The following is a 23,124-nucleotide window of genomic DNA, read 5'->3' as shown; positions in this document are numbered from 1 at the left end:
TACTAATTTCAAGTTGCATGTCTTATAAAAGCACCTTCTTAGGCTCAAACTGAGTGATTCACCATTTCCAGTTCCAACCAGGCGCCTTGTGCTAGAAGGCAGGCGTAACAGATAATAAGAGCAGAAAGTAAAAAGATGAAAAAGAAAAAAACAATTTGTAAAACCCAAGCTCACTAATCCTATGTCCACCACCCACTCCACTGGGAGTAAAGAAGAAAAATTTAGGTCTTCAGTGGCTGTAGTCAAGACCTGCAACCATGCTAAAATAACTTGTGAAGAAACACAAAAACACAGTCAAGCATTTTAAGAAGTAGCATCAAGCATGCAATATTGCCCAATATTGTAGTGAGCAATAAGAGAAACAACATACTAATTGTATATTGACTGCTGAAAGAGTGTGGGAAAGCTTCAATTACCGAACAGGTGTGACTACGTGACTGAGGCACATGCAGAGGAAGGGTGAGCAGGCAAGTTCCTGGGGTGCTGGATTAGACCAGGAGACAGAATCCTATTACACAAATAACTGGACCAACGGGGAGAGGATCATATTGGAGTTTCTGGACACCGCCCTGAACAGAGTGCTCTTGCATAGTTACCTGTGCAGGACTGAAAGGTACTTGACGCTGCCACTTGAGAGCCTTAATTTAGAGAAGCTGTTAAGGGCCTGGCTCGAGGTAAAACGCCTGGTTATGAATCGTATATCCACGAGTGAGTGATGGAATAAATGGGCTGCAATGCTATACTCGAATGTGTAGGCAGAGATGTGCATAGGCAGATGTATATCTCCCTCTATAGGGGTCTGTGGGGGCATGCAGCAAGAATGCCCTCTCTCTCCCATGCTATTCACGTTGGCGATACTACATCTGGATGGCCAAGGTAGGGGGATTTCTCTACATGACAAGGAATATGTTTGCATTATATTCAGATGACAAGCTTGACTTCCTGAGGGATGCCCTTATGCGTATCCCATTGAGTGTTGCTTTGCTGAACTATTTTGGGCGGGTCTCTATCCTCTGCCAGAAATCCTGTGGTTGTCCAATGTCAGCAGAACTTGTCGGTGCAGTGCCTAGGGAGCCAGTGGGAACCCATAGTCCCTGTGTATTTGGGGGCCATGTTATAACACATTGACGCCGACATCAGAGAGGCAATCCTGGAGGTGTAATGCGTGGCCTGTAAGTAAAGTAGCCTTGTTTTGGACACTACAGCTCCCTATTGCATGAATATCGCTGACAAGAATGGTGACATTGCCCAAGGTTTTTTACTATTTTGTGAACCTCATGATCCGGATATTGAGAGCTTGGGTTAGATCCCTCAATGTCTTGCTTCTGGAATTTATATGAGATGGGCAGTGCACCTGAATGGGCAGAGACCATTGGCCATGGGAGGCCTTGGTGCCACGGTCACATAAATTACACCACAGTACTGGAAAAGGAAGGCTAAGAATTACCAGAACTCCTTTTTTGGTCCACATCGCCTATGAAATCTGAAAAAATGAAAAGGAAACAATGCGAAGAAAAGACGGACTAGAAATAAAGGCAACAAGAAATATAGAAACCAAGAAACTACTCTTTGTTCAGCAGGAGGAAGAGGGAGCAATAAATCTAAAAGAAGGACATAAACAGGCAGAGTCGGAGGATGAGGGGGCAATCTTTGTAAGGCTGGGAGAGGAGAAAAACCGCGGCGTCACGAGACCGTGGAAGGTGTGAACAGGAACGTGTTAAACGCCTCAAAGCAGGAAGCCGCGAGTGACAAAGGCATGCGTACATTGAGGGGAAGAGGAAGCACTACAGACTGGAGATATAGACAGGATCAGAAGTGGTACAGGGACAGACAGTGGGAACCAACGACCGTCCGGGGAGGACAGTGAGTGGGACGGACCTCGCTGTGTCCAGAAAGATTAGAACACCCCCGCAACCCTGGCCAAGAGCCGAGATGTCGCACCACGGGCCACGAAACGAGGAGGAGCCAGTACTTACGGAAGAAGTGACAGAAGAGGCACCCCGAAGCGCTAAACGCTGGAGTGGCGCTCGGACATACCGTGCCGCAGGAGCAATGTGCTTATCACAGGTACATAAGCAGGTACAAGGATGGATGATGGTAACTGAGGAGTCTAATGGAAGTGAGTCTGAGAAAACACAACTCCCGATAGTTTTATTTTTCTCTTTATTTTAGTTCCTTGTCAACGGAAGGGACCTAGAAGAGAGAAACAGGTGAATTTACTGTGAAAGGGCAATCCTGGCATCCCAACTAAACGATGCCATATTTATTTAAAGAGAGAATATACGTTTTGGTTTAATTACTTTTCTCTCCCATTTGTAAACATTCTTCTCCCTGAATGAGGTTAATTTAATTTGACCTATCATTCCGATGAGTTGGCCACAAAACGAATCAGGAATGTAGTGCTTCACAAGATAAATATGAGAAAAAAAGGATCATTAGAAGAATCAAAGAAGAGAAAGTGAGGAATGAGAAAAAGGTTTCAGAAGAAAAAGAAAAGAAGATGAAATATGTCTTACAGTTGAAAATACAGGCCCCTGCGTTTCCCCCCTTTTTCTGAGGGCTCCCAACTTGAAGGCCTGCTGTGTAAAAGAGAAAAGGAAGAGATGAACCATTAATCTACCTGGCATTGCTGGGAGAGAATACATCTAATAAGAACCTCGACCCTAGAAGACCACACAGACATTATCCTTAATGCGGTTAGATGAACTCAAATAAAGGAATTCTAAGTTGTGCAAACCTTATGGTGAGCTGATGATTACTATCCCAGTTTCCCTAAGATAACACGTGGTGGAGAATGCGGGCATAAGCCACATCTGCTAAAAGATGGAATATATCATTCAACAATTGTCTGAAGGGCAAAGAAAATTGGAAGGGACTCTAGAATGTCACATGATGATTGCTGAGACAGAATGCAGTGTTTTCTGTGATACGAATTCCGTGATACCAACTACAGCCGGCCTCAGGAATGGTGCATAGTAAAGGACTTGTACCCACCCAACCTACTATATCTGTGCAAAAATGTGAAGCAGATGATGATCAAGAAGCCATCTTCCTTAATTTTGAGAGAGGTGCCAGGGCCAGTTCATGTCTGTAAATAGGTGGCCCTATTATCTAGTTCCCCTTTTAACCAGAGAGGTGCAAGCCATGTACCAGAGTGGCAATGTTACAAGAAATGCTCTCTACAAGGGCATAAAAGAGATTATACTTGATCAGGTGGGAATTCATGAAGAAACCTACAAATTACATTTTCTGAGCGGGAACTACCTGATGACACATGAGAACCCCTTTTTTTTTTTAATGATGGCTGCCGAGAACTGTTGGCTTTACCCTCAGGAAGCCACCAAAGAGAAAATAATAACAAAAATGTATCTAGATCAATACTTAGGAGCCTTGCCCATACCTATCCAAAAGTGGTTACGCCAACATCCCAGTCTATCCCTAGAACAAGTGGTGGAATTGGCTACTACATTTGTACGTGCTCAACCTCGATAGAATCCCCTTGAGGTAGATCAAGTGGTCTGACAGATATAGGTACCATCCCCCATGAGGAACAGTAAAACAATTAGCAGAACACCACTGAACTGTTCAAAACTAAGACTGCCTAAGGTAGAAAATGTGTCACCCTTGGGACCCCAGCGTTATGACTGTAAGGAATGGGGTCACATTGTTCGGTTTTGTAAGAATAAGAAACCTGGGGACAAACCTATGGAAGTAAACTATATACCCCAATCTGTTTACTTCACACAGGAAATAGGACCCAGTTATTTGTGAGTTTGCAAATCAGTCGAAAATAAGTAACTGCCCTGTTAGATTTGGCGTGCCAACAGTCAGTCATCAAATATGATTTAGTCGTACCCAAAAAATTATACCAGATAAATAAAGTCTTTATAGGAGTGTACATGGAGATAAAAAGAACTTACCCTTAGGCTAAAGTCAATGTGAGCGACATAAAGGGTCAAGAAACTATGGTGGAAGTAGGGGTACTCAGGAGCCTGCCAGAACATGTGATTGTAGGCAAAGAACCCCCAGTTTCTCGCAGTACGCCAAGAAACCTTACGGGGACCCCAAAACGAGGTGTAGGAAGACCCTCTTTATAGTTGGAATCAGGGTTAGAGCCCTTCCATGAAGCTATAGACGTGATGGATGGCAACATAGAACCAAACAGATCCTTCCCGAAACCCTTTAGTTACCCAAAAACATTGCTCCTTAGATCACAACTTTAGAGTTGCCCATCTAAATGATCCCACTCTGCAAACAGCTTGGCAGAGGGCCAAGCAAGAAAAAGGAACCAAGATCAAGATTATCCACACCTTGAGATAAAAAAACAGGCTGCTACGTAAAATAGGGAAGGCCAAGTGTTATTTTGCACTCATTCTCATCTATTAGCTAGACATTTTGGGGCAGAAAATCTAATCCATATTAACCCATTTCTATCGGCCAGGAATCCTAGCCCAAATAAAAATATATATATTTTCCAGATTGTGATGCATGTCAACAGAAAAATCCCTATCAACCCCTCGAAGGTCCACTACAAACCGGGCATATTATTGTGCTGACTGTTATGTTACATAGCATTGACCTGGGCTGCTCCAGATGCGCCCTGAGTGACACAGACTTTCTCTACATGGTGTGGAGCTGCTGATCATAGAGTGTTTCTGGTTGCAGGTCACAGCAGATTTGGAATGCACACTGGGAAGCCGCCAATTACAGCAGGAATAACTCTCCTTAGGCTATATGACAGGCAGCCCAAGAGAAAAGCTGGTTGGATCTGGCCTTGGGTGTACCCCGTGGAGATGTTGGAGAGCACTGGAAGTCCCCACATAACCCCCACATAGCCATAGTAGATGGTGAACAGAGATGAAGAACTGGGCCGTGGCTGAGGATGCAGCTCAACGTGCCGATGAATGTAGAAGGTTATGTAGACAACCCCTTGCTGATTTGTGGATGGAGGTGGTCTCCAGATTCTTAGAGTATGTGTCCTAAACAATGACCATGCAGAGTGGTGATCCCCTGTCCACCTTGAACCGAGAGACTGATTGGTGGGGGGATATGGGCGCTCATGCTTCCTTGCAGGGTTCTCCCCAGGAGTCCCCCCTCCCACCTTACTCGTCCTTCCCCTTTTCCCCGCCACCTAGAGGAGCAGCCTCACTAAGGTTACAGGTAAACTCACCAAATACAACAGCGGGTAGTTTTATGTTCAAGGTTATGCTGTTCGTACATTGCTTTTTATATGGTAGAGATGTGACCGGATCTGCACCTATGATTATTGTGCAATACGTCGACAATTTATGATGTTAAAAATCTGGTGCAGACACCACATAACAGAACTGAAGATACATGCTACCACAGAGTTATAATCAGGACATGTCTTGAAAGACGTACAATATATCCAAACTCAACCGTAATTCATACAGACCATACAATGTACTGTATTTGATTTCTTGTATAATCTGCTCTTTGAAAACAAGAAAGTTCTAAAAAAAACTAAAGTCCTAAAAGTGTGAATTATAATCTACTACATGGAACAGCTGATGTAACCAATCAGAGCATTTTCGGTCAGAAATATTAAAGAGCAGCTAATGTAATTTATGACTGTATAAGGCATCAGATATAGACAAAACATTGGCTCATAATATTAATAGATGTTCTGACTAACAGAATAACTAAGGGCCTGATTATGATCTTGACGGACGGGGTTATCCCATCACATACGTGACGGATATCCCGTCCGCTGTATCACAATTCCATTATATCCCATGGCGATCCTAATATGGCAGACAGAATATCCATCATGGTTGTGACAGAGTATTCCATCCGCCATGATCATAATCATGTCCTAATAGAGATACCATACAGATTGATGCCTATGGACAGTACTATGATCCTAGCAACATTATTGATGTCAATGCAAACTAATAAGCAGCTACTTTTAATGCATAAAAGGAGAGGCACAACACATTAGGCTTTAGGTTGGTAACAAAGACAAAATGGGCTTAGTGAGCTTATCAGTATTGTTTAGACCCTCATTCAGGTTTTCAAGGGTCTCGGCGATACATCAGCTAGAAGGTCTAGGAGAGTAGTTGCACATTTATCAGGAAGGAGGAAGAGCATGGGTCAGGTCAATTTCTGGGCTCAACAGGTTCTTGATAAAGGTCTCCAGATCATCTAGTTCGTAGGAGATCAATGTTTTCCCTTCCTGCATTATTTTAATCTTGGATGGACTAGTATATTGAGGGTATGTAGAGTGTTGATAGCAAATTAATCAATGCACACAACAAGAAGCCTTTATACACTAACAATACATTTCATACACAAACTAAGCTGCATCACCCCAGTTGGATCCCCCTTTGCCAACCCATGCATATAAGTACGTGGTCAGGCAGGCTCTGCGACCCTGGCCACAGGGCCTGTGTTGGCCACAGGTGGGGGTAACACTTAGCCGACAGCCAAAAACTACAAGACTTGCTTCCATCCATTGGTGTAAAAGCGTAGTTTTGGGAGTGGAACTTGACTATTCAAATTACAAGACCTAAAATATTGAAATGACTGCAAATATTTGAAGTAATGCTAATATATTATTCTAACTCCTTTATCTGCATACATTAGGATAGATACATATATGTTGGGGAGGGCAAAAATTGTATTTTAACCCACAAACCTACACACAATGGAGTAAGTGCATGTTTGGAGGATTGGATGATTACTGTTCTGACTCCAGGGCCTAAACACAATGCGGTAAGTGTAGAAACTTTGGGGAAAGCAAATATAATAATATAACTCTAATACATAAACAGATTGTGGAACATGGATATATTTACGTGACTGGAGAGTTACTATTTTAACTTTGAAGCCTACTGATATAAGTGCAGTTCCACAGGTTTTGGGGAGTACAGGTCTATTATTCAGACTCCAATACCTAGAAGGATATATTTGGGGGAGTGGTGACTTACTGTTATCAGTCCAAGACCTGCAAATATTGGGATAACAGTTTTTAGAGGAGTCCATATTTCCTATTCTAACTTCAAAAGTGCAAATTCATATATTTATGCATGTACACATTTACTAATATAAATCCAAGTGCACTGAACAATGGGGTAACAAAATATATTTGGTACTGGCCATATTCACTTTTCTAATTCCAGTGCCTACAGGCATTGTGGTAAATGCCTATATTCGGAGGAGTTTAGATGTACTATTATAAACCAAAACAAACAAACATTAAGATAAAATATTTTTTATATCTAATACACTTTACAAGTTACCTTACTATGCTAATATGTAATGTATATTCTAATGTAATTTAATTTAAATCCTGTAGGTCCAACTTCCAAAGGAGAAATACAGACTTACAGACTTACAGATCTGGTAAGTGTGAAATGCCTGTTTTAATTTTTTCCGGTTCACAAAGTTTAGTGATTGTTTGGAATGTCTCAAATAATCTTACAGAATGTGTATCTTAAGCAAAGGTGTGTAGCCTATGCAATTCCAAATCCATAAAACAGAAAAAATTTAATTATGAAATAACCAGGAAAAATTAACAACAATATACATTTCACTGATGAGGTGAGCTGTGCATCAAAATATTTACAGTCAGTGCCACAATGAGGGATCACACTCAAGTACAATACACATGCCACATCAACTTTCCAAGAATGCATGATGTACATAATAGCATTTGATGCTACATTATATATTTTCCAAAACAACAAAGTTCATACATCTACAGGTCCAGAAAACTTGAAAATGTATTGCATGCTTAAGAAATTCCACATGTATATCCCATAGCAACATATATCAGACACTGATGCCAACAAAGCAGGTGTGTGTAAAATACATATGAGTTGCAGAATATGCACTTGATATTTGTATAATCTGATAGAGACTTCTAACTGCTGATTCCTTACATTTGAACTCTCCCCAGGTGTCAGAATGGATCCAAGAAGATTTTTCATGAGCAGTACTCCTGCGTGCCGAATGCTGAAGTTGTGCTATCTATTTAGACGCCGACCAGACTCACCAACGTTGTTTCTTTTCCCACCATAACTTGCGCTGACCCGGATAAGAGCTACTCCTCAATCAGTTTTTGACTGGACTTTTTCAACATTTGGTCAACAATTTTTTAGATTTTTCATCCTAGTGTGTCGAGGATGTTGTCATGGAAGATGGGTTTTAAGCCCTGTGGAGCCCTGTCACTGGCGACAGATCCACATCTCGTCTCTCTGTGGTGTTTGGAGTGCAACCCAAAGTCATGCTCCGATTGCCGGACCATGCAGCCAAAGGCTTTGAGGCAGTGGCCCCTAACGATGATAGCGGCCTGGGAAGCGACAGCGCAATTCAAGGTCCTGATTGAGGGAAAGGTTCCAGCACCAGTCACAGAGTCTGAAGTCTTCTTTATTCCATTCCAAGTCCTTGGAACAATCAGGTAAGTCGAAGCACAAGAAGAAGAACAAGAATTCGAAGCAGACTTCAACTTCTCCTCGGCCAACGGGATGAGGGTCTGTCGGCATTCTAGGCCTTGTTCCTCGGAACATGTGCCTGGGCCGGCTCAGTGCCTCCCTGACTTTCCAGAAGCAGGAGCGTCCTGTGCCCAACTTAAAGAATTTTATGAGGCCATATGCCTCATTTTTGGGCAATCTGACCCTAGTGGCCTGTTTCGGGCCGAGTGGAGTCAGAGGGGGTCCCATTTGTTTCTTCGCTGGCAGCTCTGTCCCCAGCAGGCCACCAAGGATCCAGTCTGGACCAGCACCATTCGTATCATCTCGACCTTCCCTGCACTGGTCTCTGCACTGCCGGCTGCCACCGGTGGCGCCATCTCCATTGTCATCCCCAACTCCAACACAGAGCCAGATGGGTGTCGCCCATTGCTGGCAGGAGCCTTGCCTCCTAGATTGGAGCCAGAGTCTTATTCCCTAGGGCTAGGCCTCGGGGAAAACTAGGAGGGGTCACTGGAACCTTTAGAATACGAGCCTTATGAGGAAGAACCATACATGGACTGGCATGAGGATCTGGGTGAAGCCAGTGGACTGGATACTTCTCCAGATACTGGTATGCTCTCTCCACCTACCATGGCTATGGAAGAGGGAGCTTCCTATGCAATGGTGGTGCAGAGGGTAGTTGAGGCCCTTGACCTTCTGCTGCCCTCGGTGGCAGTCAAGACTAATCTCTTGATAGAGGTGTTACAACTGGGAATCTCCACCTCCAAACTCATACTCTTGTTTAATGATACCATCACAGATGTGCGTTTGGGTACCTGGTCCAAACCCAGCACAGGGCCTCCTGTGAATCGGACGATTGCCTGCCGCCATCGCCTCGTACCTGGGGACTCAACCTTCTCACGCAACTCCCTACTGATGAGAGGTTGGTGGTCCAAGCCTCAACTCCCACAGCACTTTCCCTACCACTCTCCCAAATAGAAAATCCAAAAGGCTGGACTAATTTGGGAAAAAAAATGTTTTCTTCCATCAGCCTGGCATTGCTGTCCATGAACACTTCATGCTTTTTTGGGTCATTTTTTTCACACCCTGTGAGACACGGTTGTGCAAGTGCTGCCACAGGCTCCGAAGGAGGCCTGGACCGTACTCTCTCAGGGTGTTGCCGATGGGAGAGACGCAGCAAGGTTTGCAATTCATTGCAGACTTGTCACGACTGACTCTCTAGGCAGAGTGGTTTCCACAACAATGGCCTTAGGCCCCGCCATGCTGAGGGCATATAACTTTTCGGGGTATGACCAAGCTTCCCTTATAGGCATGCCCTTCAATGGCACCCGTCTCTTCAGAGACTAGGCAGATTCTGTGCTTGATTGCTTCGAGGTCTCTTGGGCTAAACGAAGGTCCTGGGGCTTCGTACCCCAATCTACCTTTCACTTTCATAGCTACTGAAGACGTGCCAATTCCTGGCCAGTGACCGTGCTGCGCATGCTTCCCAGCCTCTGCATGGACAAGGGTGAAGTACACACAGACCTTGTGGGTCAGGTGGCCTCTGGTCTGGTTCAGTCCGCTGCCCCCCAGTACAGCTGCCTCCAAACCCTCCTAGTCTTCCCCAGTTGGGGGCAGGGTTTGTCATCACTTGCCCCACTGGAAAGGCTATAACATTGGCCAGGTGAGTTTTGCAGGTTGTCCAAAAGGTCTACGCCCTCCCCTTCGAGACCTCCCCTCCCCCCATGCCATCATCTCACGGCTGGCTGACAGGGGTTCATCTGTCCTGTCTCCGCTATGAAGTCACAGCTCTTTTGGCCAAGGAAAGATAGAGCGAATCCAAAGACAGAAGTAGGTTGTGATTGCTACTCTCGGTACTTTCTGGTTCCCAAAAAGGTCAAAGGTCATTGCCCTATTCTAGATCTACGAGCCCTAAATCTATTCCTCAAGAAGGAGGAATTCTAAATGCTCATGTTGGGTCGGGTCTTGTCTGCCCTGGACCCAGGAGACTGGATGGTAGCGTTGGACTTGCAGGATGCCTGTTTTCACATCCCTGTCCTGCCTGCCCACTGACTTTATCTGCATTTTACAGTAGTCCGCAAGCATTTTTTTTTCACCCTGCTCCCTTTTGGCCTTACCAGCTCCCCTTGGGTGTTCGCCAAGGTGGCGGCAGTGTTTGGAACTCATCTGCAGAGATCAGGGCTTCCAGTTTTCCCCTATCTTGACGACTGGATGTTGAAGGCACTCTTGCCCCACCTCCACATTTCAGTGATCCTCCTGCATTCGCTTGGGTTCACCATAAACATGTCACAGTCATACCTGACTCCCTCTCAGATGCTCCCTTTTATCAGAGCTGGTCTGGTCTCATTCCAAATTTGGGCTTATCTTCCCGAACGTTGAGTCCGGGATATTCAAGTTATGATACCAATGTTTCAGCATCTAACCTGCATTTCAGTGAGACTGACTCTGAGGCAGTTGGGACTCATGACCTCCAGCATCCTGCTGGTGACACATGCCAGATGGCATATGCAAGCTCTGCAGTGGGACCTGAAGTTTCAGTAGGCGCAGCATCAGGGGAATCTCTCTGACATGGTCCAGATCTCTGAGGGAACTGAAAAAGATCTGCAGTGATGGCTAGCCAATAGGGATTGCGTCAGAGGTAGAACCCTCTCACTTCCCTAACCAGATATGTTGGTAGTGACAGATGCGTCACTCCTGGGATGGGGCAGCCATCCCGGAGAGATGGGGTTCAGAGGACTCTGGTCTCCAGCGGAATTCGGACTCAACATCAACCTGCTGGAGCTCCGAGTGATAGAACTGGCATTGAAAACCTTTCTACCTTCATCAAAGGAAGGCTAGTACTGGTGTTTACCATCCACACCGCTGGTATGTGGCACAGCAACAAACAGGGCGGGTGGGGTCATGGACCCTTTGTCAAGAGGCTATGCGTCTATGGACATGGCTGAAACAGCAGGGCATATCCGTGGTTCAACATCTGGAAAGCTCTTTGAACAGCAGAGCAGATAAACTCCGGATTGGGCATGAAAAGTCTGGTATCCTGAGCTACTGAGCATGGCCATCCATCTTCCGATCAGGCTGCCCCTTCAGGAAGATCTGTCGCAGCAGGAGGGGAGGGTTCTTCACCCAAACCTGTCAAACTCTGCTTTCTTGCGAGGAGATTGAGCGGCGGCAGTTGACAGCTTTTCACCTTACTCCCTAAGTCTGTAATGTTATCTTGGCAGCCCGGCATCCCTCCACCAAGATGGTGTACTCCTGCTGTTGGAAGTAATTTGTGGCGTAGTGTGCAGAATAATTTGGTTATCCCATTCCTGCTCCTCTTTCTGAGGTTTTATTTTTCATTCTTCCCCCTGCCCAACAGGGCTCTGCTTTGGGCAACTTGAAGGGCTATTTCTCTGCCATTTTTGTCTTCTTGCAGTTGCCTGATAACCCTTCTTTTTGTAAGTAGGTTCCTCAAAGGTCTTATTCATCTATTCCCTCCTCCATTCATTATGCCCCAGTGGAACCTTAATTTGGTCCTAACTTTTTTTGATGTGTGCTCCTTTCAAGCCTTTTCACAGTTGTCCTCTCAGGATTTTTCACAGTTGTCCTCTCAGGATTCTCACACTGAAAACATCCTTCCTTGTGTTCATTACATCTGCCTGTTGAGTGAGTGAGCTGCAGGGCTTGTCATCTAAGCCGCCTTGCTTCTCTATATTTCTTGACAAACTGGTGCTTCACCCAAGGGCCTCTTTTCTGCCAAAATTGGTCACACCTATTCATGTAGGCCAATCAGTCACCCTGCCTACTTTTTACTCACCACCACATCCTTCTAAGGAAGAAGAGAGACACCATTGTCTATACCCAATAAGAGCGTTGGCATTCTACCTTGACTGTACTCGTGAGTTCCCGGTGGACGACCAAATCTTCATGGGCTGTGTGGGTGTGAAGAAACGACCTTTTCCGCCCGCCAAACTCTTAATGTCCCCCATAGTCTCTAGCAGATAAGATGTTAGCAAAGGTAAGTAACTTGTTCATCTATGCAGGGAGCACATATATTTTAATGTTTATTTTTTGGGAATGTCCCTACTCTCTTGAAGTTTATAAAATTCATAAAGCTTTTTTAACTAATTTCTCATTGATTATGGCCTAACCTAGGTGTGGAAATTGGTAAAATAACTCTGAGTGACGATGAGTGAAGAAATTCCAATTGCCCAAATTTCACAAGGTGGATGAAGGAATAGTTGGTTGCTATGGAAAAATATAAAATAAGAAGTTTTTTTTTTGCCTCAAATTTTCTTAATCAGAAATTCCGCAAGTGGTGTAGGTTATGCTACTTTTCATACACATTTATTGACATAAATGTGTCTTATTTGTTAACACCGTTTGTAGACAAATAAATCTGAAGACATTTTTAACTTGTGTCTTATTACCTTCACCAGTTTTGTTAACTGCAATAATAGGTTTAAGAACATAAGAATGCATGTAATTGTGACTTACAGTTAGCATAAGTTACACCACTTTTTTTTATTGACTTCTATAATTTTTAAAAGTTATTAATAGTAATATTTATATTAGTAAAACTGTATTAATAATAAAGTTCAAATGTAATTATTCATTGCTGACTTTTAAAACATAATTTTGAATATTGCGAGCACCGTATGCTCTTGTGGGTTTTAGAGATCCCTTTCCATAAAGTGGCCCACTGTTGTGCCTCAATAGTACGTCCCAAGGCGATTTCCCATCGGGTCTTATAAAGATGGGAGGTGCATGATTTGGAATCTTGGAGTGTGTTGTAGGTTCTTAAAATCACCCCTTTTGTTCCAGTGAATAATCGTAGCAAGTTCTTGAATGGAGTGAAAGCGTTGGTGGCTGCTACATGATTTGCGGGATGAAATGCTAAGTGCCGGAGTTGTAGGTATTGGAGTTGGGCAGTCTCCAGAACCCAAATGTCTGCTGTGCATTGCTCCAAGGTCTTAATGGAGCAGTGGCCTCCATGGACAGTCCTGTCTTGCATTTCACTGCCTGAATCATGGGCAGTGAAACGCGCAACAGGTGCTGTGGCACCCAACGCACCACAACATTGCCGCCAGCTCGAATCTGAGCCGGCACCAATGTTGTGGTGAATTTTCCACTGGGCAAGCAGACGGAAATGCTGTTTTCTGCCCCTGGCCCAGCGGAAAACTCCTAATAGGGTGGACAGCATACTGCTGCGTGGCTTTGCCGATCTTTTTAAAAGACCTTCAAAGTCGTAATGAGGGCATTAGTCTGTAGGGATCGAATTTTGACCTTGGGGATAGGTGCAGGTTGTTTCTGGAACGCAAACAGAACCATGGGTGGGATGTTCTTCTTGACCATTTTTATACACTCCAGCCAGGATGTATAGATGGGCTTCCATCGCCAGAGTTCCTCTACGTTGTAGCAGGGACGGTCAGTTGGCCTTTGTCCACCAGTCTAGATGCGGGGTGATATTGAGGCCGAGATATTGGACAAAGCGCTTGGCTCTGTTAAACAGAGTGAGCAATTGCAGGAGGGGGATTTGGTTATTGGGGATAGTGAAGTTAGCAGCTTGAGATTTGTCATTGTTTATGTTAAAGCTGGAGACGTGTTCAAAGGCCTCCAGTAGGTGGACCACCTTAGGTAGTGAGACTGGGGGGTTGGTGAGGGTGAGAAGCAAGTCATCAGCAAAGAGTTGTACTGTGTGGGTGATGCCTCCAAACAAAAGTCCTAATATCTTGGGGATATTAAGGGAGCCCACCAGGAGGGCGAAGAGGAGATGGGAAATAGGGCATCTCTGCCTTGTGCCCCTTTTAATTTTGAAGGGAGGTGTGCTGTGCTCGTTGAGTGGGATAAAAGTAAATGGCAAGGGGTAGGCTGCCGTATTCCTATTGAGCATATTCAGTCCCATGGCCATTTTAACCAGAACTGCCCTCAGAAAAGCTCAGCTCACATGGTCAAAAGCCTTCTTGTTGTCTAAGGACAGCAGCAGGGAGGGGATGTTGTGCCTATTTGCTTTCTCCATGATATGGGCTAGCCATTGCACATTGTCTCCACCCTGTCTGCTGCGGATAAACCCCACCTGCTCTGGGTCAACCAGGATCAGGAGGAGGGGCTCTAGGCACAGCGCAAGAAACTTGAAGTACAGTTTGCCATTGGTGTTTAGCAATGCGATTGGGGCAGTAAGAAGCACAGTTGTGGAGTCCTTGTCCTGCTTCAGTGTTACAGCAATTTGCCCTTTGCACATGGTAGGGGTCAGGCTTCTGGCATGTGTAAACGAGTTAAATAGTTGGGTGAGCTTGTCTAGGACACGCTGAAGGAACATTTTATAAAACGTGACAGAAAGGCTGTTTAGTCCTAGGGAATTCCTGATAGGCAGTGTTTGGGGTGCACTTCTGATTTCTTCAGGGGTTATGAGGCTTTAAGAATGTCACTGTGAGCTGGGGAGATAGGGGTCCAATGGTATTCGCACAAGTAGATCAGAATGTCAGGGAGACGCTCATTACCATGCTTTTATAAGGCTTGATAAAAATCGCAAAACACTTTCTGCTTTTAGTGTTTTCTGGGCACCCCTGTGCCATCTTGGAGCTTAAGTTGTGCTAGGTATGTGATGGTCTTTTGGAGACGCAATTTGCAGGTCAATAAAGTCCCCACTTTATCCCCTTTGTCATAGAAGCATTGCTTCAGATGAAGCAGCAAGCGCTGAACTCAGTTTGTTCGGTGTGACTATAGTTGTCCCTGCAGCACAGCTAGCTTTCTGCAAATAGCCTTGGTAGGGGTGAGTTTGTCCTGGCTCTGTTATGATCTGATTTCAGTGGTGAGAGTATGTTCTAGAAGCCGGGATTCTCACACTGATTTCAAGTGAGGTAACGGAGCCCTGAATTATCGCTTTGAAGGAATCCCATAGCATATTCAAAACACAGTCAGGTTGAGAGTTAGGATGAAAGTAGTCCTCAAGGGTTTGGCTATCAGGTCCCTACTCACTGGATTTCATAGAATATGGGCCTGCAGCCGTCACCACAAGGATCTAGCAGGGGATCATCACTTCCTATTCCACTGTATCGCCACAGATGCTTGATCAGGTATCTGAGATCTCAGCCATTCGAAGTTGCTGATGACTTGCATGCATGGCTAGGATATAATCGATCCTAGAGAAGGAGGTATGGAAATGTGGTTAGAAAGTGTAGTCGCTGTCCTCAGGATGTGTGTGGCACCATGCATTTACTTTTCCTAATTCCACAATTTCCTTTTTAAGGAGTGCCAACATCACACCAGTTCCTTGGTCTGATGAGTGGGTTCTGTCCAGTGTAGAGTCCCATACCATATTGAGATTCCACCTTCATTATAGTGTCCCCAATGAGTCCTGCAGTTGGTCTTGTAAACAGGGATCTAAGAAAGGTATCTTGAAAGGTGTAAATGTTAAGAAGTGTCAAGGGATAACTGCTCTATGGATATGAAGCTTGATAAAGTGCCCATCCTTGTCTTTGATCACTGCATGCTGTTTAGGCACCACGTGGTGTTTCCAAAGTATGGCTATCCCCGCTTCTTTGTCTGATGTGGATGCCCAAAACTGGTGGGGATATTTAGGGTGATACATACATCATTAGTCTTTATGAAGGAGTTGAGTTTCCTCTAGGAAGAGTATGTCTGGGTTGTGCAGCAGGAGGTGTCTCTATATTTGTTTGGGTTTGTTCGGTTAGTCAAGCCTCTTCACATTTAGAGTCAGAAGTGTAGTAAATTGTGTGGCCTCTGTCATCAGTTTGAAGGAAATGCCCCTCTAGGGCTTAGGGATGCCCTCTGACTCTCACCTATCAATGCCTCCTGCCAATCATCCCCTAGCCCCCATGGTAGAACCAACAACAAAAGTCAACATGTATCACACAAGAGACAACCAACAAGACTGAACTAAACATCTCATGTCTATTTGTGGGTAATGTGGAGAACCTGTTATATGGTTCCTACTAAGATAATAGGACTGTGTATTAGGACAACAGAAATTCAGATTGTGGGGGACTACGTCTGCCCACACCCTCAGGATCTGTAGACCCAATTCCTGGCTAGTTCACAGTGCTTCACCTAAACTCCTAATCCTACCAGGCTGGAAGGTGTTTATGGCAATCTGAACATGACTCTCTGACCCCTAAGGAAGTCATGGAAACAGATCTCACTCTTTTGTTGTATTACTCATGCATGCCCAGGCAATAACACAACAGTTATACGAGATAAGTTTCCAATACATTTCTTAAAACAATCATAGTCTTGCATAGAGAGAATGAACTTAAGTAAATAAGTACAGTAAACAAAGCAAATTAACCAGCATTATGAACATGGCAAAACAAATGAACCAACCAACCATTGTAAATGATTTCTAGATGTTCCTACAGAACCCTAAGTCTGTACTGAGAGCATAGCAGGTGTATCCTCTGCCTTTGCCCAATCTAGGAGGTTAGCCTTAGCCCCCAATCTTGTAGAACAGTGTCAAGATGCAGGTTGTTGTATTATTGGATATCCTTTTGGGAAGCGGTAGATAAGCACCAGCAGAGCTGCATGTAGAACACAGCATTTGCCTTAGGATGGTTACGGCTGGAGTGCCCCTCCGCCCCTTCCGGGTCAGTGCATTGTTTATATATTCAAAGCAACTCTGTGTTAGAGGCAGAGCTCTGATGCATCTAATACGCCGCCCTGCCACATGGCTTGGATCTAGACACCACTCAACAAGGAGCGAAGGCCCGCTTTGCCAGGGGTTTAGGGCATAGGCTGAGGGGAATCTGTTTTCCAGGGTAGGGGAGGGGGCAGGGTCTTAGCTCAAAGTGCAGTGGTGAGCAATATTGACCTTTTTAGCTCTAGTTGGATAGTCAGGTACGGTGGTGCAGATCCTATTACTACAAGTTACCATGTACCCTTCCTTTATTTGTCACCTGTGTGGTTGCGTTATTGTTCTCTGTGGGATCGTCCACCTCAGCTGTGGAGTTTATCAATCTGGATTTCCCCCCAGATCAAGCTGAAGGGGTGACCCCATTGATATTTCATATTTTTGTCCTCTGAGGAAGATAGTGATGGGATTGAGGTCTCTACGCATTTTAAGTGTTAGTGGGGCCAGATCCTGGAAAAACTGGACTGGCATGCCTATAAAGATGATATCGGCCTTGCTTCTGGCTGTATGATTGCTCCTTTGTGCAACTCAGGCCAAAATGTCAAGTGCTCTATCAGTATGCGCGAATTAATCCAGAGGTAGTCTTTTGGGTATGTTCTAGCCTAATGGGGAGGTCTCATTCTGGTCCCAGATTGCCTGGAGCAGATTGTGGTGAAAAGAGATGGAGTTGTCACTTCTTACTCCCCTCAGGATGCCCCTGATGTGAATATTGTTCCAGCAGCTTTTTTTCTCCAGTTCTCTTGCTAGATAAAGCAAGGGAAAGCAGCCCAAGGATCGGATTCCTTGCCAAAGCATTTCTTGCTCTTACGATTTGGGGTCCAGAGAGTGTTCAACATTGTCCACCCTGTCCCTAAACTCGGCCATCTCTCTGCAGATTTCATGGAGGCAGGACCTGAACTTAGCCTTTAGTAATCCAGTTTCAGAGTGGATCTCACCAAGAAAGCTGTCTATATATTCTTGCGTTTGGGAGATTGATGTGGGTGGCTCTGGCGATCTGGAGGTTGCTGCATCCTGTTTGGGGGCTGTTTCTCCTGTGTTCTGACCCCACATTTCAGCAATGGATCCGTCCTTGGGCTGCTTCCCCTTGACCATGGTTGTGGCCGACAAGTGGGGGGCAGTTTGTCTTGTAGGCCATCAGATGCATGTGTAGCCAGCCTCACGAGGCCTAGGAAAGGACAGTCATAGGGTGAAGACCCCATTAGTCTCTCAATGTCCTGGGGAGCTCTATCCAGTCTCTAGTTTCCTTAAACCCCCAGTGCTGTACTGTAATGTAGAATGACACTGTAATAAGCCTGTGCCTGGTTCTAATTGATGGTTCTCCCCTGCTCCCTGTGCGCCAGATACACTACATGGGGCTCCCAAAGTATAAGCACCTTGCTGCTTTCCAGAGCTCTTTTATGGCCTTCATTGCACCCAAAGTGTGCCACTGCCACCAGCTTATCCCTGCAGAGAGGTTACTGCATGTAGCTGTATGGGCCTGTTCTCCTCCATCAGCCCCTCCTGCTCCTCTGGCAGGTACATGCTGTTATGTACCTCACCGAACGTGCCAGTCCTGTGTCCCTCGATTCTTACAGTCACCCAACAGGGCTAGGTTCTCCTTCGGCTACTCGCCTGTGGTGTAATAGAGTGGGCAGGCCCCAGGGAGGCCTCTGCTATGGCCCAATGTGGAGCCAGGCCTGACACCTGGATCCCCCTGTCACTGGGCTACAGTGGATGGCAGAGAGGGTGCAGCTCACTGAGGGGCGGGTGTCTTTTTCTACCAGCGGCCCTGGTAATCGGGTCCCACAGGGCTCCTTCGCCATGAGTGGGTGTAAGGCAGCGGGCCACACCTGCAAGAAGACTGCTGTGCCATGTAATAGGTTGCTTGCAGCGAGCTCCCGAAGCAAGCACTACCCCGGTGTTCCTAACTCAGCTTGTTAGACACAGGGACTTCACCGGTACTCCATATCCTTTCCGGGACTACTGTTGGTGGAGTACGGTGCAGTAGTGCTCTGAGGAAGCTGCAGTGGAGCAGAGCCTTGGATATGGGGCCCTACTCCATTCCCTGCTAAGACTCACCCCCAGTGCACCCCATTTTAAACCTAATATGACATCTTAATACTCCATTTTTTCTCCAATTGATACCCCATGGCCACATATTGCATCTGAATCTGGTCCTCAAAAGCAATAGCCTGTAGAACTACATATTTTATGTGTCATCCCATTATGGTCACCTAACACAAAGAGAACTTCATATCAAACCAGATGTTATTGCAGCGTCTGATCTCAGCCACCATTTACTGACCAGCTCACAAATCTGTAATCCACTACCCACAACTGACTGCTTGACTTCAAATTGAAGCTGAATCATTCACATGAAATTATATGAAATCTGCAAACCACATTCTCCATCACTCTTCTGCAAGTATTCTTCCCAAGGATTGCTCTCCTAATCTTAACATTAAGGCCGCATCCTAATCAGTCATTTTGCATACCATGCCACCTCACTTTGGTCCCAGCTATATGCAAATTGGTCTTCACTGTTCCAGTGGGAACAGTCCAGCTTGAACTGAACCACAAGCAACCCGGGAATGGTTTCACCCTTGTTATGGGCTCATCAGCCAGGTACAGGTTGGTTCCAGTGACACAGTGTGTACGGGACCTGTCTGGGCATACCAGTCCCACTTAGGGTGACATACTAAAGTATACAGAAAGTGATGGATGGAAAGCTCAGGTTAATCTCAGCCACTGGTAATTATTCGGGCTGCATCCCAATCCATCGTTTTGCGCATCATGCCACCTCAGTTTGGACCCAGCTATATGCAAATCAGTGTTGACCCTGCTCCATTGGGAACTGTCCCGCCTGACTGCCAAGCTAGGCCCTTCCTGAACTGTAACACAAGCAACATCAGCCAGGTATGGCTTGGTTTCAGTGACACCTTGTGCACAAGAACCACGTCTGGGCATACCAGTCCCACTTAGGGTGGCATACTAAAGTATACAAAAACTGATGGATAGAATACTTGAATTATTCTCCGCCACTGGTAGTTACTTGGGGCCACATCCCAACGTTGCCATAAGTGGACAGGTATGCCCAGACAAGGCTATACCTGGCTGATGAGCCCATAACAGGGACCCTCCAGGCCATCCTAATTTTTCAAAGCAGTCAATTTCCAGTTAAGGAAATGCAGATAGATGCCTGTTGTCAATTGCAAGCCTCTATATTTGCGTTTGCAGCAATTTGCAAAATACTTCCTGTCTCGTATATATTAATGAGGGGTGGGAGGCTTTGTGGCCTCCTTCTAATGTGCATTTTGCATTGCGACTGGTAAGATTTTTAGCAGGTCTTCCTGCCTCATCACTTTAAAGCATCAATCACTCCGTGGTTTACTGATTTGTGAATCTTGTAAATTTGTTAATATCACTGGTTCTTTTTCAGTTACATTAGTTTCCTATAATCTTTCACATCTTTTTCAGATTCGACTTTTATCCTGGCTCTGTCAAAGTATTTGACTGACAGATTGAGGATCTCAGCAGTCTGAAGAGGACAGAAGTCTGGAACTCTTTCACCCAGAAATGCGAAATAAAGCAAAGCTTTGCTATCTTCTCAAGCCTAATCCAGACCTCCTCACCTCCAGAACTCCTTGCCTGCAGCAATCCAGCTACTTTTGAATGGTTTTCCAGTACAGCAGGAACATCAATCTAATCTTTTTAAACTTGCCTATCCGACCATTTACATTGCTCTACCTGCATGTTCGTTCACCAGCATTGGATTTTTCATAGATTCATAGGCTTGAATTATTCAGTTGTGACGCTGGGAGTCCCCAGTATTTTAAAACAACAATAAACATTCTTAAAAAGACCCTAGGTCTAAATAACTGGGTTTGTTTAGTAGCAATTTCTCTTCATTGAATAGCACCGAAACGACTAAAAATGAGGGAATGGGCTGAGCACTCTCACTTCCCTGACGCCACTATAGCTTAGATTTTCTACCCTACATTGTGAGTCAGGTAGCCGCCCAGACTGAGCTTTTCTCCTGCTACTGCTTTTTTTTTACAAACTGTATTAGAATTTTGATGTTATATGTTGTACATAGTCAATCTGAATAATCTCCATAGAGCGAGACTGTTGAGATTAGTAGAGGCATAACAACACTAAAGCCATGACTCAAGTATCGTATCGCACAACCAAAACAAGAAATAGCAGAGTTGTAGCATCTAACTTGCAATATATACCCATACACCCCACAAACATTCCCTCATTCACCCCTTATCTAGTGTGTCAGAGCTGCAGGAATTATCTATGGTATATTAACGGAATGCAGTGGAGCAAAAACAGGTCAATATGACAAATCAAGTAGTACAGAACAGTAAATCTATCACAGGTATATAGGTACGAGCGTGGGGCAATACACACCCACATAGTGAATCAGTCATCAATTTGCCGTACAGCAAGAGAGTGGTGGAAATGGGATTATCATCGTTTATGCACCTTAGGAGTGTGGGTCCCAGTGCACACTAAATCAAGGCATTGCCATCTCATTGCTTGGTGCAACTAGTCAAGGGGGTCTGTCATCTTTCTTCTGTTAATCCCCTCTTCAGCTCTCGCTGCAGAGCTTGACTCTGTGCTTCTGCTCTTGTGAGAGGATCCCCTCCACTTCTTCAGCAGTGGAGGACCAGAGGACGTCCAATCTCACTTTTAACTAATAGCAGGTCTAAATCCAAAAATCTTGCTAATACCTTATCTAGGGTCTAGAAACATGCCCAAAAAGGCAACAACTTGGGAGCATTCCCAGAACATGTATTTAAGTCTGCTAATGATGTAATACAGTGAGTGTAGTCGGAGCTAGCCCAGTATAAATCCAGTAAAGTTGATAAGGCATTAGGTTGGATGTGAAGTTATATGAGATTGAAGCAGGTATTAGTCCAACCTTTGTGAGGATAATGTACAGTTTTAATCCGGTCTTTATGCTTAAACATGTTGGGCCTGATTAACATCTTGGCAGAGGGAAATGCTCCATCAAAAACATGACCGATGTCCTGTCGGCTGTATTACAATCCCATTATATCCTATGGAGATCGTAATATGGCGGATGGGCTATCCGTCACATGTATGACGGAGTATTCCATCTGCTGAGATCTAAATCAGGCCCTTAGTCTAGATCGCGCTCCCACTTTCTGTCACTGGAGCTAGTGAAGTATCAGTAAATTCTAGAAATATTTTATGAAGCCAGATAACCAGGCGCTATCAATCCCCCATTACATAACTTGCTTTTATAGCACTATTTGTGGCTGGCTCACCACACAATATGTTCAAGAGAGCTTTGAGTGCTAATAAAAGCCTCCTGTATAATAACAGCCCTTTGTGTAGCCTGGTCTCCCCATGTAGTTCCTGAAACTATAAGCAATATACTCTTCCTGAATAAGTCCCCTACTGTGGTGATTCCTACTTCTCGTAAGTAGTGATAGTCCCTTTAGTGGACTCATTGGTGCATACGAACTCCCTGGGGAAGTGATCCTACAAACTCTCGCTAAGCAACCAACTACAACATGCGCTAGCCTCTCAAGTTCCTTGTGTGGAGGATTGCACGGGAGACGCATTGTTTGCAGTACACCCACTTCCAGTCACGTGGGTGAGTATCCTGCTCCTGTACAGTGATGATGTAACATCTATCTAGATTCCTACTGCAGCTGGGCCTCCTTGTAATACACTTCAAAATCTGCCACCTCCAGCTGGTGAAAGTAGTTTGTATTTTTTCTGAGCTACTCTTATTCTCATGGCCCACACCAGGCCTCTCAACAGACTATCTAGTTCATGAAAAAAGTTTTTGCTACTGCGGTCTGACCTAGGATGTCAAGAATGAGATTTGCATGCTTAGGGACCCCATTACCACCCGTAAATTACCAATTGGATCACTGTGGTACACTTTAATACCCAAATAATGGAAAGTGTATTGTTCCCATCCATGTTGCCCACCCACCCGTTCAAAGTCTCTGTGCTTTAAAGTAGGGTTCCATATAAACACACAACTTATCCCAGTTGACCCTTAGGTTCACAACTTTGTGAAACATTGACAGTATCATA

At 44.9% G+C, this 23,124-nt stretch overlaps 1 long non-coding RNA gene across 1 annotated transcript; it reads left to right on the top strand.

The window, feature by feature from the left end:
- The first annotated feature begins 1,772 nt into the window (after positions 1-1,772).
- Positions 1,773-20,994, top strand: LOC138258759 (uncharacterized). Its single transcript, XR_011198554.1, has 3 exons — positions 1,773-2,067; positions 7,319-7,365; positions 20,518-20,994. It is a non-coding gene; the product is annotated as an uncharacterized lncRNA (long non-coding RNA).
- Positions 20,995-23,124: the final 2,130 nt, after the last annotated feature.

The sequence above is a fragment of the Pleurodeles waltl genome, chromosome 9 (assembly GCF_031143425.1).
Source record: "Pleurodeles waltl isolate 20211129_DDA chromosome 9, aPleWal1.hap1.20221129, whole genome shotgun sequence".
Taxonomy (NCBI): domain Eukaryota; kingdom Metazoa; phylum Chordata; class Amphibia; order Caudata; family Salamandridae; genus Pleurodeles; species Pleurodeles waltl.
The sequence above is the reverse complement of the archived record's forward strand: the minus strand, read 5'-3'. Positions and strand labels throughout refer to the sequence as shown.